This window comes from Cupressus sempervirens, chromosome 4 (genome assembly GCF_028749045.1).
Source record: "Cupressus sempervirens isolate cs-2001-9-10 chromosome 4, ASM2874904v1, whole genome shotgun sequence".
NCBI lineage: Eukaryota > Viridiplantae > Streptophyta > Pinopsida > Cupressales > Cupressaceae > Cupressus > Cupressus sempervirens.
In genome coordinates this window covers 55,187,961-55,206,618 of record NC_143121.1, presented here as the reverse complement: position 1 = coordinate 55,206,618, position 18,658 = coordinate 55,187,961, and the positions used below count along the sequence as shown (strand labels likewise).

At 38.8% G+C, this 18,658-nt stretch overlaps 1 pseudogene; it reads right to left on the bottom strand.

Annotated features, from left to right (window-relative positions):
• The window catches only part of LOC149559911 (uncharacterized), a 132,843-nt pseudogene that overhangs the window by 18,570 nt on the left and 95,615 nt on the right, over window positions 1–18,658 (bottom strand).

Below are 18,658 nucleotides of genomic sequence, written 5' to 3'. Positions count from 1 at the left end.
TAAGGCATTTGGTATTTAATATCTGTTATAGGTCAAATTGTGGCTTAAATGTGCATTTAATATAAGGGTTTATTTATTTTGTAACATTTTAGGCCAATGTATGGCTTAGTTGGGTAGAAGTACAGGGTATTATGGAGCCCTGAGTCATAATTCATCTAGCATGGAGAAGACAGAGTAGTTGAGAAGGGGTTAAGTTTATCAAAGCTAGTAGTTTTGGCTTGGGAAACAAGGAAATTTCTTGGTGGCTTGTGAACACAAGTTTAGATCTCATTGGAGGTTTCTATGAGAGTGTTGTTGTGCTACATATATGGACTAGTTGTATATGTGAAAATGTGGCCTATGCTAACACACACACTTCAACACGGTCATTGCATGCGGATTCATCTCGGAATGAACATTAGATTGTTCATTTGAAAATCGACCTGCAAAGCGACCTGTTGCCTTCTATTTAAAGGGATTTTTCCTGTTAATATCCTCAGAATCAAGGTGCAGGCAACTAGACCCTCTAAGAACAAAGGATTTGACAATGAAATTAAGCTAAGAACAAGTATGCAGATTAATCTAAAATGAAAGATGCAATGAAATCTAAGAACAAATAAAGGAAACTAGATTAAGCATATGCATGATTAAACTAAAATGAGATTAAACTAAGAATGAGAATGTATGCAAGAAATGTAAGCAAACGTGAGTATGAATTCTAGCAGCAATTCGATGCAAATTCTCCAAAATTCATCCTCTCAAAATGAAGAGATGAGGGTCTCTTAAATAGACTCTCCTAGAATCCATCAACGATTGAGATCGATTCAGATCAACGATCAGGATTGAAGATGAGGTTCAGTCATAAAGGGAGATTCCCAAATTAAAGGGAGTTAACAGACTTAATTTGAGTAAAATAAGGAGTTAACTGTTTTAATTTGAGTAGAAAAAGGAGTTAACTAATTTAACTCATTTTTTATCAATAGTGAACTGGAAATTTCCCTTTTTGAACTAAAGAGAGATTTTGTTGAGATATTTAATTTAATAAAATGAGATATGCTCTCATAATTACTTTTTCTATTTAATTAAATAATCTTTAATTAATTAGAGACACTTTTGTTTAATTAAATAATTTCATTTAATTAATTAGGAATGGCTTCCCATTTAATTAAATAACTTTGTTTAATTATTTAGAAGTAAGTACTCCATTTAATTAAATAATTTCTTTTAATTAATTTGAAATACCTTTCCCATTTAATTAAATAATTACATTTAATTAATAGGCATATTTATTAAATTAAATAAATTTAATTCCATAGTACATTAGCCTTAGGATATAATTTAATTTAATTAAAGTATAAATACTTAATAATTAAATTAAATATTAATCAATCAGTTTAATGTGACTAATATGAGTAAATATTATAGGAATTAAATAATAAGCATGATGAATGTAGATTTAGGTTTTCTGCATCTGACAATTAAGTCAAGTAGCGAATAGTAGAATGAGAATTGCTTATTAGAATAGGACTTTGAAATTATTAGAAATAGACCAGAATTGGTATAATGGCAATGAGCCATTTTTGGGGTATTGCATTTTGCCCCTCTTTAAATGAATGTGCGAGTAGCATGTTCAATTCAAAGAAAATCAGAAAGCCTGATGCAAATATGAGATTGGTTTTGAAGGTGATGATACAGAGACCAATTGATAAGCTTTTTAAGGACCATCTCTAGAACAAAGCTTAATCCTAAGGGATCCGAGTAGAACACTATAGCATTTAAAAGACTACCTCCAGAACAAAGCGCAATCTTTAAGGATCTAAACAGAACGTCTAGATACCTAAAATTGATAGAATTTAGAAGATTATCTCCAAAATAGAGTTTAATCTTCAAGGATCCAGATAGAAAACCTAGATACCTAAGATTGATAAGCATTTAGAAGATTATCTCCAGAACAAAGCTTAACCTTCAAGGATCTAGATAGAACACCTAGATACCTGATATTGAAAGTACTTAGAAGACTATCTCTAGAACAGAGCTTAACCTTCAACGATCCAGAAAAAACACCTAGATACCTGAGATTGATAACAGATAACAAGGTCCCATCATGAGTCATAGAATCATCCCTAGAACGAGGCTTGATCCTTAGGAGTCGGGGTTTAGACTGTCCCAATACCTATCCATCGAACTCTGAGAAGAGTTGTTATAAGGTTGATCAATTGATGAAAAGATAGGATAGATAGCAAAGATGCCAAATAGAAAGGAACAAGATGCCCCGAGTGATAGATGGCAAAGATGCCAGATAAAAGGGAACAAGATGCCTCGAGCATTAAGTATTCAATGATGTAATCATCCTACCCCCTCAGGAGCGAAATCAAAAGATGACACACCAAAAATATGATTTGAAGCAGCAGAATCTAGAAAAGATCAGAACGATCTACAGATTGGGTTGATTTGAAATGATTGTGAAGTCGCAAAAAACCAAGTTTGACCAAAAGTTGACAAGATTCAGCCACAGTTGACTTAAGTTGACTATTTTCAAAATAAATTTTGAAAATATGGAGAATGTAAAGTTGAAAGGATTCCAAGAATCATAAAGTATCAAAAAGATTTGGGCTACACAAGCGTTTGATCATGTCGGTCCCCAAAATTTTAAAATGCATTTTTAAGGCTCTTAGGTGTGTGAGATTTTGAATTAGATCTCGGAAATGGATCTAGAATGGTCCAATTAGCTAAGGGTGCAATTTTTGCGCAAATCTAAGCACTTTGAAAAAATTGGTCAACACCTATATAAGGGCTCAAAGGGTCATTTTCAATTCATTTGTGTTTTTGTCTTGTAGTGATTTTGAGCTCTAATAGAGATATGGTAGTGAACATGAGATATCATCATTTTGAGTGCTCCATGCGACACAGCGGGCCAGCAGACTACAGACCACTGGTGAGTCATCAATTTTCCATCTTTGTACTTTTGTTTTCACACATTTCGAGTTCATTTATGCATGTTTTTAGGCTTGTTAATTATTTCTTCGCATGAGACCGATCTCTTCTCGCCTGACGATATTCTTTCTTCACGCGAAGAAACAAGATGCACTGTTTCTTCGCACGCGATTGAAGAATCTTCGTGTGGGGTGAATTTGGTTTCGCACAAAGATGGGGATTCTTCACATGAGGCGATTCGCGTTTTGCGCGAGAAGGTCCTTTTTCGCGCGGACAGATCTATCTTCGCACAAAGAGATATTTTTTCGTGTGAAGGCGAGATTCTTCACGCGAATGAGAGTTTCTTCGTGCGAAGAATTAATTATTTCATGCAAAACTATATATCTTCGTGTGAGATTTCATGAATCTCGCCCGAAATCCTGTGATAGTTTTGTGATTTCGCAATTAGAAATTGCACTTCATTTCATTTTGATGCACTATTTTGACTTGATACTGATCGTTTGTTTGTCATTTTTTTGTTGTGCATGCAAGAGGTTTTTGGGGACATGTCATTCAGATCTCATTATCTGCTGTATGGAGAGTTATTTCGGAGTTTGGATGATGCAGATTGGGCACACATTGCCCGATTGGGTTTGTCTTCACTATGCCAGATTCCAGCCATGATGGTGAATCACGACCTTCTCACTACATTGGTAGAGCATTTCCATTCGAAGATGAACACATTTCATTTGCCAATGGGTGAGATGACAATTACCCTGGAGGATATATGGAGGATACTGAGGATCCCATTTCATGGTGCTCGAGTCATCTATGATACAATGCCTCGATTAGGGATAGAGGCACTTTCCATTGTATTCGAGAGAGAGCTACCGAGAGGCAGAGCCATTAGCTGGGATGAGCTGATGCATACTTATGGACCCACACACAGGTTGGCATCCGTGATGGGTATTTTTTTGAGCTGCTTCCTATGCCCTGACAGGGGATAGCATGGATTGGAGTGTGGATGGGGTGTCATGCACCGTAGGATGGTTGAGGCACCCAAGATCTTTGGGTGGGGTTAGTGCACATTGGCCCATCTTTTTCATGAGATGCATGAGGTCGTCTTCCATGAGAAGAAGACCATGGTAGTGGGTGTTTATGTTCTACAGATCTAGGCCTGGGAGCATCTCCCTGTATGTAGGCCAATTTTTGAAGATTCTCAGGAGCCCATGAAGCCCTACACCTACAAATATCGAGGGCATATTACCCAAGCCCACTTGGGTAAGACTGAGCATTGGCGGACTCATCTTGATGACCTAGTGTCTATGATATGGCGACCCTGGAGAGAGACAAAGGACTGGGATGATGTCCTGAGAGAGTTACCCTAGATGTTTAGTTCTCAACTGCTGGCCGATAGGACGACATCAGTCATAGAGAGATTCATGATCTCACGAGTGTGGCGGCATTACGACCGACGATAAGACATTTCAGCTGAGTACTGTGCCTATGCCAGGGTGCAGAGGGATATTGAGCGGGGATGGCCACCACAGATGGATCCAGGATGATCCATGATAGATATCTGCAGTTTGGTTGCTATTTAGTGGGACTACCTACTAGAGGTAGTAGATGCAGGGACGATGCTTGCATATCAGGCATTTTTGATGAGCCATCCATTCCCACGCTTCACAGATCCACTAGGGATGGCAGGGCAGGTACAGGGGCAGGGACAGGTGCCCCAACAGCAGCAGGCACAACCATAGGTGCCACCATAGGTCCAGCACTGGGTACAACAGATACCTATTCCTCCACGTCAGATGGGATTAGACCCAAGTGCTGGGGGTAGTGGGGCAGGACATAGTCGGTGGAGGAGGCAGAGGACAGAGGAGCAGGCCCCTTAGCAGGAGGTCCCACAGCAGCAGGTGCCTCCACAGCCATAGGTACCTCCACTAGAGATGGTTGATGAGGATATGCTAGATCAGCTGGAAAGTGGGGTATAGGATGCAGTATGGTGGTACCGAGAGTGGGTTCGTAATGCCTCCCGACAGTTGGGAGAGTTGCAGATTGCATTGGCAGTTAAGGATGCGTAGTTGGTAGAGCGACAACGGGAGACAGACCATCAGAGAGAGCGCATGGAGACTGCAGAGCACAGGCTGGAGCTGGCACAGGATGAGATCCACTTCCAGTCTGCATGGGCTACATATTATTATGCTGCATACACCAGCGCTGTACCTGATGAGACATTGCAGGTGTAGTGATTCTCTCAGTATGCACGAGAGTCTGGAGGTGCACAACCTCCTGTCAGGCCGGATATGCCACCACCGCCTTCACCACTTGCTACCCCTACTCCTCCTGCTCCTCTTAGAGGTGAGAGTTCGGGACAAAGTTAGATGCTCTATGCTTGATTTTTAATTTTGATCTCTGGTTATGTATCGATTGGTGTGCCAGCACCACATGTATCATTTTTGATCGATTGCGCTTGAGTAGCGCCCATTTTTGTACTGACCCATTCTTTGATATATATATACGAGATTTTGAGCCAAGTATTCCTGTGTACATGTCATTGTCTATTTTGTTTTGCTCTGATGTACATGAGATGTATGTTTAGATAGAACACATATGTATGAACTGACATCTGACGTAGTGTTGTGTGTTTTTGTTTGACAGTCACATGTATTCCATTGAGGAGTGAGAATCGACAAACCAAACGCTTGTGTAGATGTGGAAGAATCTAATGCATGTGGAGTATGAACAAAATTACCATCAAATTTTGTGCTAATGCAAATGGAGTATGTAATGCAAGACTATGTTAAATGCAACCCTAGGTCTGGTTACCAAGCCTTGATGATTTATCATCATTGGATATAAAATAAAGCTCATATGTTATACAATTTCCACTGACATTGGAATCATGAAAATATGAATATAACATATGTTATTGGGATGTCGGGATTAAATGTAAGCATTCGACGCACAAGAAGCCAGAATGACTAGAACATTTGTCCCTTTTAAAGTAGCAAGTTAATATAAGTATCAAAGCATGAATGCTAGGATGACCTGAATGTTGCTTGCATGATAAGATTCCTCTTATGCTAAGTATTTAGTATTCATTCTGTCCACAATGACCCTTGCATCCGTAACCTAAGACAGAAGTGTGCTAGATATACTCGCAGTGACCCATACGTTCACTTAATAGGACGAGTATCAGTATGCACTATAGCATGAAGAGTTCACTCCAACAAACAAGGAGAAGAACCAATGCCATTGATGTATTTGTACAGAAGGAGTCAAGGTACACATGACCATCCAATACGAGATGGAGGCTCTTATAGTGGACACCCCTCTTATAGGAATAGATTAACTTATTAGAACTAAACCGCAAACATAAAGCAAAGAAAAAGATCATGCCCCCAATCATTACTTCTCTAGTCGAAGATGACATCATTGAGTTGCTCGAGGAGATATGATAAAGCAAAACAAAGCAAACAAAGAAAATGCTCAGCATATCCAAACAAGTATATCATTCTTTTTTTGAGTTCAATGTTTTCGGGATTGATGTCAAGTGTCAATGTCCAGAACATGTAAGAAAGAAATCTATTCAGTAGGGTGACAACAGTAGGTAGACATAGTCAAAATGACTGGTAACTGAGGTCAAAGAGGAATCTTCATGATGAAGAACCTAAGAAGGACTAAGCGATAGTAGATAGACACAACCAAGATGACTGGTGACTGACGCAAAAGAGATCTTCCATAAAGGAATCTTGAGACATGACCCGAGCAACGATAGGCAGACACAGCTGTAACAACTGGTGACCATTGCAAAAGAGATTCTATGAGGAGAATCTCGAAAAGAGTGACACTAGCGATAGTAGGTAGACACAGTCAGAACGACTCGTGACTATCACAAAGGAAATTCTATGAGGAGAATTTTGAAAAGAGTGACACTAGCAACAGTAGGCAGACGCAGTCAGAACAACTGGTGACTGTCACGAAGGAGATTCTATGAGGAGAATCTCAAAAAAAAGTGACATTGGCGACAGTAGGCAGACATAGTTAGAATGACTGGTGAGTATCACGAAAGAGATTCTATGAGTAGAATCTCGAAAAAAGTGACACTAAAGGGGGGAATGCCCCCAAGCTATGACAAGACTCAATCCATGGATAAATAAGTAGGAAAAGCATGAAAGCGACTATACAGAGTAGCCAAAAGATGCATTGCAAGATGGAGCATTGGGAACAAGAGGCGCCTATTTACCAAGTTTTCACCTTCTTGGCAGGATTTTCCTTTTTTTTTTCTTTTGGTATTTTTGAGATTTTTCAATTTTTTTGGTGTTACGAAGGCCCCTATTGCTAGGTTTTCACTAGGGTAACAATTTTTTCAGGACTTTTTTTGATATTTAGGATTTTTTTTAGGACATTTAGATATGTACAAAGAGCTTGCTAAGATTGAATCAACTATAAAACTTCTTTAGGTGGAGAGTGTTCATAGGCTCTTTAAGCCCTTCTCCTTCGGTTGTGGAAAGCTGATAGGTGCTAGATCCATATACTGCAGTAATGATGTAAGGACCTAACCAGTTTGGTTCAAACTTTCCCTTTTGCATTCGTTGTTGTTGATTCTTAGGATTCTCTCTCAGGATGAGATCACCCAGCTGGAAGTCATGTGGCCTAATTCTCCTATTGTAGCTTCGTACCATTCTTTGTTGATATGCTCGTAGATGATCATAGGCCACTTGTTGTCATTCATCCAGCAACACAAGCTCTTGAAGCCGGGCTATCCTATAGTCATCATCTATGATAAACCCTTTCATAGAGATTCTCAAGGTAGGAATCTTGACCTCTATCGAAAGCACAACATCCGCCTCATATGCCAACGCAAAAGGAGTCATGCCCATTGGAGTTCTAATGCTTGTTTTATATGCCCATAGGGATGGATTGATCTGGAGATGCCAGTCTCTCCCTGACTTACTGACTGTGCAATGAAGAATTTTGAGGATCGCCTTATTAGATGCCTCAGCTTGGCCATTACCCTGGGGGTAATAAATGGAAGACCAATGTTGTGTAATCTTGAATTTCTTGCACAACTCCTTAAGGTCTTTATTTTTGAACTATCCTCCATTGTCAGTAATGATTGAGGATGGTATACCATATCTACAGATGATGTAGTTTGTGATAAAAAGCACTACAGTTTTTCCATCAGCAATTGTGAGAGGGACTGCCTCTACCCATTTCATGAAATAATCTGTGGCGGTAATAATGAACTTATGTCCATTAGAAGAGGTTGGGTGAATCTGTCCCACTAAGTCAAAGTCCCATTGTTGAAATGGCCATGTTGTAGTAGAGGGAATCAACTCTCTAGCTGGAGCGTGAATGAGATTCCCATGTAGCTGACACTGTTTGTGGGACCTAGCATATTTAATAGCTTCTTGCTCCATTTTAGGCTAGTAGTAACCAACACAAAGGAGTTTGCGAGCTAGTGTTAGGCCATTGGAATGAGATCCACAAATGCCTTCATGAACATCAATTAGTGCGCGTTTGGACTCGTCGGGTCTAAACACCTAAGGAGTGTTCCATCGAGATCTCTCCTATACAGATCATCAGCAATAATGACATAATGTGAAGCATTACGGATTAGGTAACATTTCTCATTCTGGGTCAGACCTTTCAAAATGGTTTGATTACGAAGTTAGGAATAGATGTGATGGTAGCGGGATGATTCTTGTCCTATAATAGAATAGATCATCTTGGAATTAGGTGTGTCATAGGTTGGGTAGTGTAACGCTTCCACCAAGAACTCATGTCATAGATCATTTTTTGGCATTTGTAGAAGGGAGGCCAGAGTGGCCATGGCATCAGCCACTTTATTATCTACACGTGGAACTTGTTGGAAGGTGATGTGTGCAAAATATTTTGTCAAGTCATCAACCATGCGTTTGTAAGGAATTAGTTTTTCATCCTTTGTTTGATACACATCATTTACTTGGTTGATGACAAGCTGAGAGTCACCGAAGATAGCCAACTGATCTACTCTCCATTCAGCTGCAATTTTCATACCATTGATCAAAGCTTCATATTCAACAATGTTATTTGTACAAGAAAACAAAATCTTGTACGCTTTGGGCAATGAGTATTTCTGTGGTGTGATGAAAAGTAATCCAGCACCTGATCCTTGTTGTGTGAAGGACCCATCGAAGAACATAACCCATGTATGGTGAGTGAGTGTTAGAATTGACTGATCTGGAAAATCAATGTTTATTGGTAGAAGACTCTGTATGGATGCCTCAGCCAGCTGGTCTGCAATTGCCTGTCCCTTTATAGCTTTGCGTTCAACATATTGGATGTCAAACTCACTTAGTATCATGACCCATTTAGCCAATCTTCCTGTGAGAGCCACCTTACTGAGCAAATACTTTAATGGATCTATTTTAGCCACAAGCCATGTAGTGTGGGCAAGCATGTAGTGTCTCAAATTTTGGGAAGCAAAGACAATGGCCAAGCAAGCTTTCTCAATAATGCTATAATTTTTCTCATAAGAGACCAATGTTCGACTCAAGTAATAAATAACTCTTTCTTTGTTATCATTATCTTCCTGAGCCAACAGGATCCCAAAAGATGTTTCAGTGGTTGAAATGTATAAAAGCAAAGGCTTCCCATGGATAGGAGGCATCAGGATTGGTGGATTGACAAGATATTGTTTAATCTGTGTTAAGCTTTGCTCACAATCCTGGCTTCAATTGAATTTCAAACCCTTATGTAAGGTCTTTGTGAAGGGTTGTGATTTATCCACCAATTGTGAAATAAACCTATGAATAGATTGAAGCCTTCCCTATAGTCCTCTCATATGACTGATGTTTTGAGGTGGAGGCATGTCCATTATTGCTTGTACTTTTTTGGATCTACTTCAATTCCCTTTGCAGAAACAATATATCCTAACAGTTTTCCTGATGTGACACCAAATGCGCATTTCTTAGGATTGAGCCGAAGACTAAACTTTTCCATACGATCTAGGATTGGTCCCAAATCGTGCAAATGAGTATTGCGTTTAGCACTTTTGACCAAAGTATCATCAACATAGTCTTCCATAGTTCTATGCATCATGTCATGGAAAATTATAGTAACAACCCGCTGATATGTAGCTCCAACATTATTTAAACCAAATGGCATCACATTCCAACAAAAGGTTCCCCATGCACATGTGAAAGTTGTTTTCTCTTGATCTTTTGGCACAATTTTTATCTGATTGTATCTAGAAAAACCATCCATAAGTGAGTACATCTCATAGCCAGCCGTCATGTCCACAATCATATCAATATTAGGGAGCAAAAAATTGTCTTTAGGACATGCCAAGTTAAGATCACGAAAGTCTGTACAAACTCTGATAGACCTGTCATGCTTGGACACAAGGACAATATTGGATATCCATTCAGCATAATCAATTGCACGAATGAAACCAGCCTTCAAAAGTTTCTCCAATTCGGCTTTGACTAGTAATGCAACATGAGGATGCATTTTTCGAAGTTACTTCTATTTAACTGGTTTTATGCCTGGTGTTATGGACAAGTGATGCATAATAAGATCAGGATCCAATCCTGGCATGTCAGAATATGTCTAGGCAAAATTTATTTTCTTTCCCTTGAAAAAGACAATGAATTGTTCCTTCTCTTCAAGTGACAATGACTGTGCCAGATGTATCACATGAGGATGTTCTTCAGTGCCCAGGTTAATTGGCTGTGTCGGCTCTATTAACACTAATGATCTCTCTTGAAAGTGACTAGGAAGGACATCAAATATCTCATCCGCAAGCACCTCAGAGAGGTTTTCACCCTTGGATACGTCTTTTGTTTTTACTTTTTTTGGATCCGACACTGCCACAATGTGGTTTTCACCATCGGACCTCTTGCATTTGTTCTTTTTAATCTTGTGACTGAGATATTTGATGTCGGCCTCAGTCATGTTGATGCTCTATTCATTGGTGGAAGACGTTACAGGTTCGAGAGCGTTTAGGTAACAGGCAAGAGCATAGTCATTCTGGAATGTGGGGACTTCATTAGATGCATTGGGGTTCCAGTCTATAAGCTCGAGATGTGCGAGTGAGAGAGTAGTGGCTGGTTCAATTGCGTTCACAGTATAGTCATTAAATGCATGGACCAGCAATTTGAGACCTACGGCGACCTCACCCACAGGTGTATTCAAATGTCTCAGAGTATGAACATTAGTAATTGATGACTCTAGGACACTAGTTGGATCAAACCCCTGTGACCTATTCCTAGACGTTTCACTCACTTTGATTTGATTTTCATAGACATGCACTTGGTCAATGTCTTTATCAGTAGTCGCTTCTGAAAGATTGTCAAATTCATATTCATGAGAATTGGTGCTACATGGTGAGAGACTATAGAACTCCCCAATAGTGATAGGGACATACTCTCCTTTAGCCTCTGGATTCTTACACAAATACTCAATATGGCATGACTAGATTCTCCCTTTTTTGAATGATGTTTGAGTTGCTCAGTATTGTCCTTAGAAGAATCACTAGTATCATCCATAGTGCTAACATGTGGGACAAAGTCATCTGGCTTAGCAAATAATTTAGCAAGGTCATAAGGAATAGGATGAGGGTAAGAATCCTCATCATTAGATTCTTCCTCTCGAGTATTTGACTCAGATTGTTACTCACTTTCAGATGAACTCTCAGGTATGGGTATGAATTTATTGGATGCCAAATGGAAAGGGACCTTCTTGAACCCTAGGCCAGTTGTGTCACTGTTGCTTCAAGCTATTTCTTTGATAGGATCTATTAAACCATTGTTATTGCACCCAATAGGGCCGGTTCCCTTGTAGCCAAAATGCTTCATAAGCTTAAGACCAGGTCCATACTTCTTAGGAGTGATTTCTTGAGCTTGTTCTGTTAGGTCTACTAGAGACTCTTCTTTGTAAAGCCATGCAGCAATGGCTTTGTTTTCACTTTCATCTTCTAAGGGAACTGTAGCTTTGACAAAAGAGCCATTAAACTTGGTTTGAGGTGTCAACACGAATGGCTTCTTTTCTACTGAGGGTCTCCCAAAATGTCGAGGGGACTCTGGAATAGATGTTAATGACAACACTGGTTCCATGTGGTACTCTCCCATACCAGTTTATTTCAATTTAAATGACTGCTCAATTTGTTTCAGCTTATTGTTGTGACAATAAGTAGACTCATAGTTAGCAGGGATGAAAGAATCGACAGCTTTGAGCATATTGCAAGTGTAGCTAGTAGTAGCAGGAATAGTAACTTCAGAGCCATGAAATGGGAATTTAATGCATTGGTGGTATGTGGATGGCACAACGCACATCTCATGAATCCATGGTCATCCCAACAGAATGTTGTAGGCCAAGGAAATGTCAAGCACCTGACAGGTGACATCCCTTTTGATAAGATTGATGCGAATTGGTAAAGTCACAAGACCTAGTGACTTTCGTTCTAGTTCATCGTATGCTTTAATAGTGATCTTTCATCGAGGATCAATAGAGTCCTTAGAATAATCCAATTGTCTAAGCAGAGCCGCAGAAACAATATTTAGGCCAGCGCCATTGTCAATGAGTACCTGATGAACACGTGTCTGGTGGATCATAACCTCAATGTGTAGAAGCTAATTGTGTGGGTGATTCAGTGAGTTGTCATCCTCCTCGGAGAAGGTCATAAGATGAGGTGAGGTCAAGTGACCTACCATGGATTGAAATTGCTCAAGATCAAGATCTTGAGGAACGTTTGCCTCAATGAGGGCTTTGTCCAGAATTTGCCTATGAGCAGGTGAGATTTTAAGCAACTCAAATATGGAAATGTGAGCATTGGTCCATTTCAATTGATCTAGAACACTATAACTAGTTGCAGTCAAGTTCATCGTGTGTTTTGCACCTTTACCAGATGGGCCAGCAAGGGCTTTGTCCTTGTGTTGTTCAAGATTTGAAGTAGGAGGTGTAGGGCCTTTGAGCACCAATTTCGCATGAGAGCGAGTAACACCGTTAGCACAGTGTTGAGAAGATGCATTATCCATGTTATTGGAAGTAGGGCCTCTCAAGACAAATGGTGTCTTGGGTTTATCGTTATCTTGCTTCCCCTTTATAGTAATAACGTCGCAGTATTCATAATCTACAGGTTCAACGATGTGAATGACATTGTCATCATTGGAATACGTATAGTTGACCTTATTGTAGGGTTCTGGTTTCGAAGTCTCTCCTTTTTCATAAGCTGGGAAAGGCTCTTTGAACGCCTTGTGGTTCAAGTTTTTGTTATGCCCATCTACCATAACTTCACCAGCATCAATCATGTCTTGGACTTTATGATGCAAGTTTATACAATTGCTGGTTTTATGTCCCTTGTTTTGGTGATACTCACAGAATGAGGTCTCATTCCACCATGGTGGATGTGGTTGTGGATCATAGGGACGAGGGTTATCCATTGGTGAGATAAGCTTGTGTTGTAACAATGTTTTGTAAACAACATCCAAAGGTTTTCCTAAAGGCGTATACTCTCGCTTGGGTCATGCTGCCCATGAGTTTCTTGGTTTGTTCCTAGACATTTTATTGTCAGGAGGAGGCTTCTCAACACTTTTGGCCTCTTTGAAGCAGTCTGTGAGATTAAATGCTGCTTTAGCAAGTTTTGGTGTGACATTATGAACAACCCCATCATGTAAATTTTTTTAGTTCTTGTTGACATGTTTGGTTTTATCCCTGTTGGAAATGGAACCTTGTTTTGAGTCTCTCTGAAGAGTGAGCTCACCTTTCTTGACCATAAATTATTTGATACAGATAGCCTATGTAATCATGTCTTCAAAGGTATGTGGACCTTGTAGTTGGACTCTATACCTGTAATTAGGTAAGAGGTTATCAGTGAAAATGTCGAGCTTCTCCATTTCTGGAATTTTACGGGAGTACTTGGTATAAAGTTGTCTCCACCATTGGAGGAAAGTGAGAAAAGGCTCACCAAATTTCTGTTTAAGGTTGCATAGATCTCAGATATTTACAGGATGTTGAATGTTATGAGAATATTGCTGAACAAATGAATTAGCAATTTCATCAAACATCTTGATATGAGGAGGTAAATGTGAGAACCACTCCAAAGCTTGACCACCTAGGCTTCTAGGGAATAAACGCATGAGGTATGTTTGATTGTGTATAAATTCCATAGACAAAGCACCAAATTCCTACAAGTGATCTTGGGGATCAGTAGTACCAAAGTACTTATCATATTTTGGTAGTTCTACGCCTCTTGGGAAAGGCGACATGTTTATACTTTTGTCAAATGGAAATGAACAAAGAGCGTCCAATGTGTATGTCTTTTTGGGTTTCTCTTTCTCATGCATCATCTGAGCCAATTGGTCTTGCATAATTTTTAGTTTTTTTTGGAGTTTAGTGGTCTCAGTTTCTTCTTCACGTGTGATAATGGTCTCCACATCGAAATGTGTGGACAGTTTAGCTCCCTCTTGGGTGAGTTTGAGAAAGTACTTTTCTTTCTCTTCGTTGAGTAGGATTCCCATGACCTTCTAAAAGTTTTTGTCTCTTTGACATCTTGCTATGTGTTCAGGAAGGATTTCCACCTCTTCTTGTTCTTCATCAGTGTCATTTTCTTTCTCTCTCTCCTTGTCATCCCTAGGTTGTTCTTGATATCGACTATGACTACCCCGTTCAGGTTCACGATTAGTCATTATAGGAACTTGTTCAGTTTTCGTACGTTATCTTTCAAAAGGGTCTGTGGAGAAAGGATCATACATTGTGTTTGAGGATGCAGGACTCCTACCTGTCTCGATATCCTTTTGGTAAAAAGGATTCCTAATTTGTTGTAAATTGGAAAATGTTCGTTGAACTTGAGACGACCTTGCAGGTGAGGAAGACCGTGAAGACACCTCACTAGCCAAATTGGATATAGATTGCGTAGCGAAAGGTAAGCTACCTCTACTGTGATTACAACCCCTAGCATGACCACGTCTAATGTTATCAGGATAAAACACGTTGCTGCTTCTGGTTGTGACAGTCATAGGAAAGGACAAGAAGCTAGAACCTAGACAAGGACTATACTAAGATTGAGTCTCAAAAAGGACAAGATAGTAGCAAGAACGCTATTCACCAAGGCACAAATGGTCTGATTTAAAGGCTAGAATAGCCAGAGATTATGACCACTATGGCACAAAGTATGACAAGCATTAAGACAAGGACCAAGATTACGTATGAGACAAGACTAGTCAAGGTATAAGACACAAGTTTTTAGTTAAGTGAAGTGTCGCTATTTCAGGACTGTTTGCAAACAAAGAGCAATAAACGAACGTAGAAAAGGACAACGTGAAGGCCATAGATAGCTAGAACAGATCTAGATTGTAAATGCTGATACAAAGTCTCACGTGAAAAACCTTTACGGGTCACACAAAGAAGTTTTACAGGCCAAGCGAAGATGTTTCTATCTCGCACAAAGGTTAGTAATAGTTTTTAATTTCGCACGAGAATGTTTCTGGATCGCATGAAGATGCGCAACAGAACTTTAATTTTGCGTGAGGACAAAATGGCTTCGTGCAAGAGCCAAATGATTTCGCACGAGACCAAAATGATTTCACACGAAAGGACAGAAAAATTTCACAACAGCGACTGATTTTGACAAAATTTTTGATCGTTCCAATAACTAGGTAGATAAACAGGCACATAGAATAGCAAGAAAGTTATTTCAAGCACGTCTAAAAATAATGAGCAAGGGCAAAAGCAACCTTGTGCATGAACAATCAAGTGACTTAGTTTGTGCTAATCCTTAAGAGAGCTATTTGTGTACATTTTCAAAGAGTTTTGCAATCATTGCACACATTCCTAGAAAGTAAAAGTTGGCTTCTATAAGGTATTTAGTAATGGTTTGACTCTATAACTTTTATGACTCACAGGGGTGACCTCCAATCTCGGCGCACCAAGGTTTTGACACAGTTTGAGAACTTAATCTTCAAGAGCTGCTAGGGAGATCTGACAACCCACAATGAACCACACCTGTGGAGATTTCTTCCACAAGGACATTTATATAGCAGTTGTCACTACCATGACAAAAATGGCTATTACCGCTCGAGGTTTCGTCAACGTAGTTTTCCCTGTAGAGGGATTGTCTACTATGGTTAAGCCTCTCTAAAGGTGACTGACTCACAATAGTATACCACAAGGGGACATAGCTTCCAGATTCAAGGTTTTGACACCTTTTCACCTTTAGCCCAATCAAAACAAACAGATTAATCTGACACGCTAAACTAAGATTATCTCTTAAAGATCTATGATATCATCTCCCCATGATCTATCAACCTCTTCGGAGAAAGGATGCCTTAATCAAAAAGTCAAAGATTCATCTATCTACGAGATGCTCAAAGTATCATCCCTACCCATAAGGAATCCATCTTAGAGAGGAGTTTCACTAGGAACCCACTCCCTCAAGATCCACAAATAGTGTTCATGGGGACTTAATTACTATGTGTGTACATATGTTAATTCTTGAAAACAAATCTATCTAAAAGTAATCAAAAAGCACAAAGTGGTACACTTAACGCTTTAACTAATGTGAGGTGAGTCCAAAGATGTGGAACATTTAACCCCTCACACAAGCCAAAATGAGTCCACAACTCAGAAATTAGTGAGTTCTAGAAAGCACAAAAGGGTTGCCTTATGGAGCCTTTAATGCTTATGTCCTGTAGACCCCTCCCCTATTTAACGTGGTGCTAAGCTTGCAACCATAGGGTGGAACAAGGGGTCGGTGGATTAGCGAGTCTAATAACCCAAGATAGCTAATCAGATCTATCACTAAAGACTAAGCCTTCTATATGAATACTAATAGAGATCACACCCTAGTATCAATTTATGCATGTGTTGTAAATTGAAAATATAGAAGGAAACACACAAACTCAACACGAAAGATGTTTGTTTTAGATCCAAATGAAGTGTTATCAGCTGAGGAAGATTACCTGGTGATCTTCGCAACGCGCTTAGTAGATTTTTACCTGTTTCTGGCAACTTTAGCATGCTTTTCCCATTGTCCCACAAACTGCTGCTATACTATTCAAAAAAAATAAAAAAACACAGAAATACTAGAAATCGTGAATAGTCAGTAGAAAAATTAGAAAATACACAAATCAATGCAAAAAAAATGCATCTGTCAGCAGAGTTTCGCGCGAAATTCCTGGCAGTCTGCGCGAAGAAGTTTTATGGCTCGCGCGAAATAAAATTCTGCTCGTGCGAAATTAAATTTAGCTCACGTGAAGAAATAGGTCTCACGTGAAGTTTCACGTGCCAAAGAACTTTCTTGAGCAATGTGGAAAGAATCTTTGTGCGAAGATTCTAGATCCTCACGCGAAAATGAACAATTTTGCCCGAAGATTCTTGAATCTGTATGGAACAGTATAGATAGAGAACAAAGAAAAAGATTAAAAAAAATACAGAAAGAGGCCAAAAAAATTGATTTTCAGGCCCCACGGTGGGCGCCAGAAATGTATATGTGAAAATGCGGCCTATGCTAACACACACACTTCAACACGGTCATTGCATGTAGATTCATCTCAGAATGAACATTGGATTGTTCATCCAAAAATTGACCTGCAAAGCAACCTGTTGCCTTCTATCTAAAGGGATTTTGCCTATTAATGTCCTCAGAATCAAGGTGCAGGCAACCAAACCCTCTAAGAATGAAGGATTTGACAATGAAATTAAGCTAAGAATGAGTATGCAGATTAATCTAAAATGAAAGATGCAATGAAATTTGAGAACAAATAAAGCAAACTAGATTAAGCATATGCATTATTGAACTAAAATGAGATTAAACTACGAATGAGAATGTATGCAAGAAATGTAAGCAAACATGAGTATGAATTCCAGTAGCAATTCGATGCGAATTCTCCAAAATTCATCCTCTAAAAATGAAGAGATGAGGGTCTCTTAAATAGACTCTCTTGGAATCCATCAACGGTTGAGATCGATTCAGATCAACGGTCAGGATTGAAGATGAGGTTCAGTCATAAAGGGAGATTCCCAAATTAAAGGGAGTTAACAGACTTAATTTGAATAAAATAAGGAGTTAACTATTTTAATTTGAGTAGAAAAAGGAGTTAACTAATTTAACTCATTTTTGATCAATAGTGAACTGAAAATTTCCCTTTTTGAACTGAAGAGAGATTTTATTGAGATATTTAATTTAATAAAATGAGATATGCTCTCATAATTACTTTTTCTATTTAATTAAATAATCTTTAATTAATTAAAGACACTTTTGTTTAATTAAATAACTTCATTTAATTAATTAGGAATGGCTTCCCATTTAATTAAATAACTTTGTTTAATTATTTAGAAGTAAGTACTCCATTTAATTAAATAATTACATTTAATTAATAGGCGTATTTATTAAATTAAATAAATTGAATTCCATAGTACATTAGCCTTAGGATATAATTTAATTTAATTAAAGTATAAATACTTAATAATTAAATTAAATATTAATCAATCGGTTTAATGTGACTAATATGAGTAAATACTATAGGAATTAAATAATAAGCATGATGAATGTAGATTTAGGTTTTCTGCATCTAACAATTAAGTCAAGTAGCGAATAGCAGAATGAGAATTGCCTATTAGAATAGGACTTTGAAATTATCAGAAATAGACCAGAATTGGTATAATGGCAATGAGCCATTTTTGGGGTATTACACTAGCTAGGGTAAACTATCACTTGCTTTGTATTTGGCCATAATCAAGAAGCCTTATAGCCTGACACATTGCACATAATTAGATG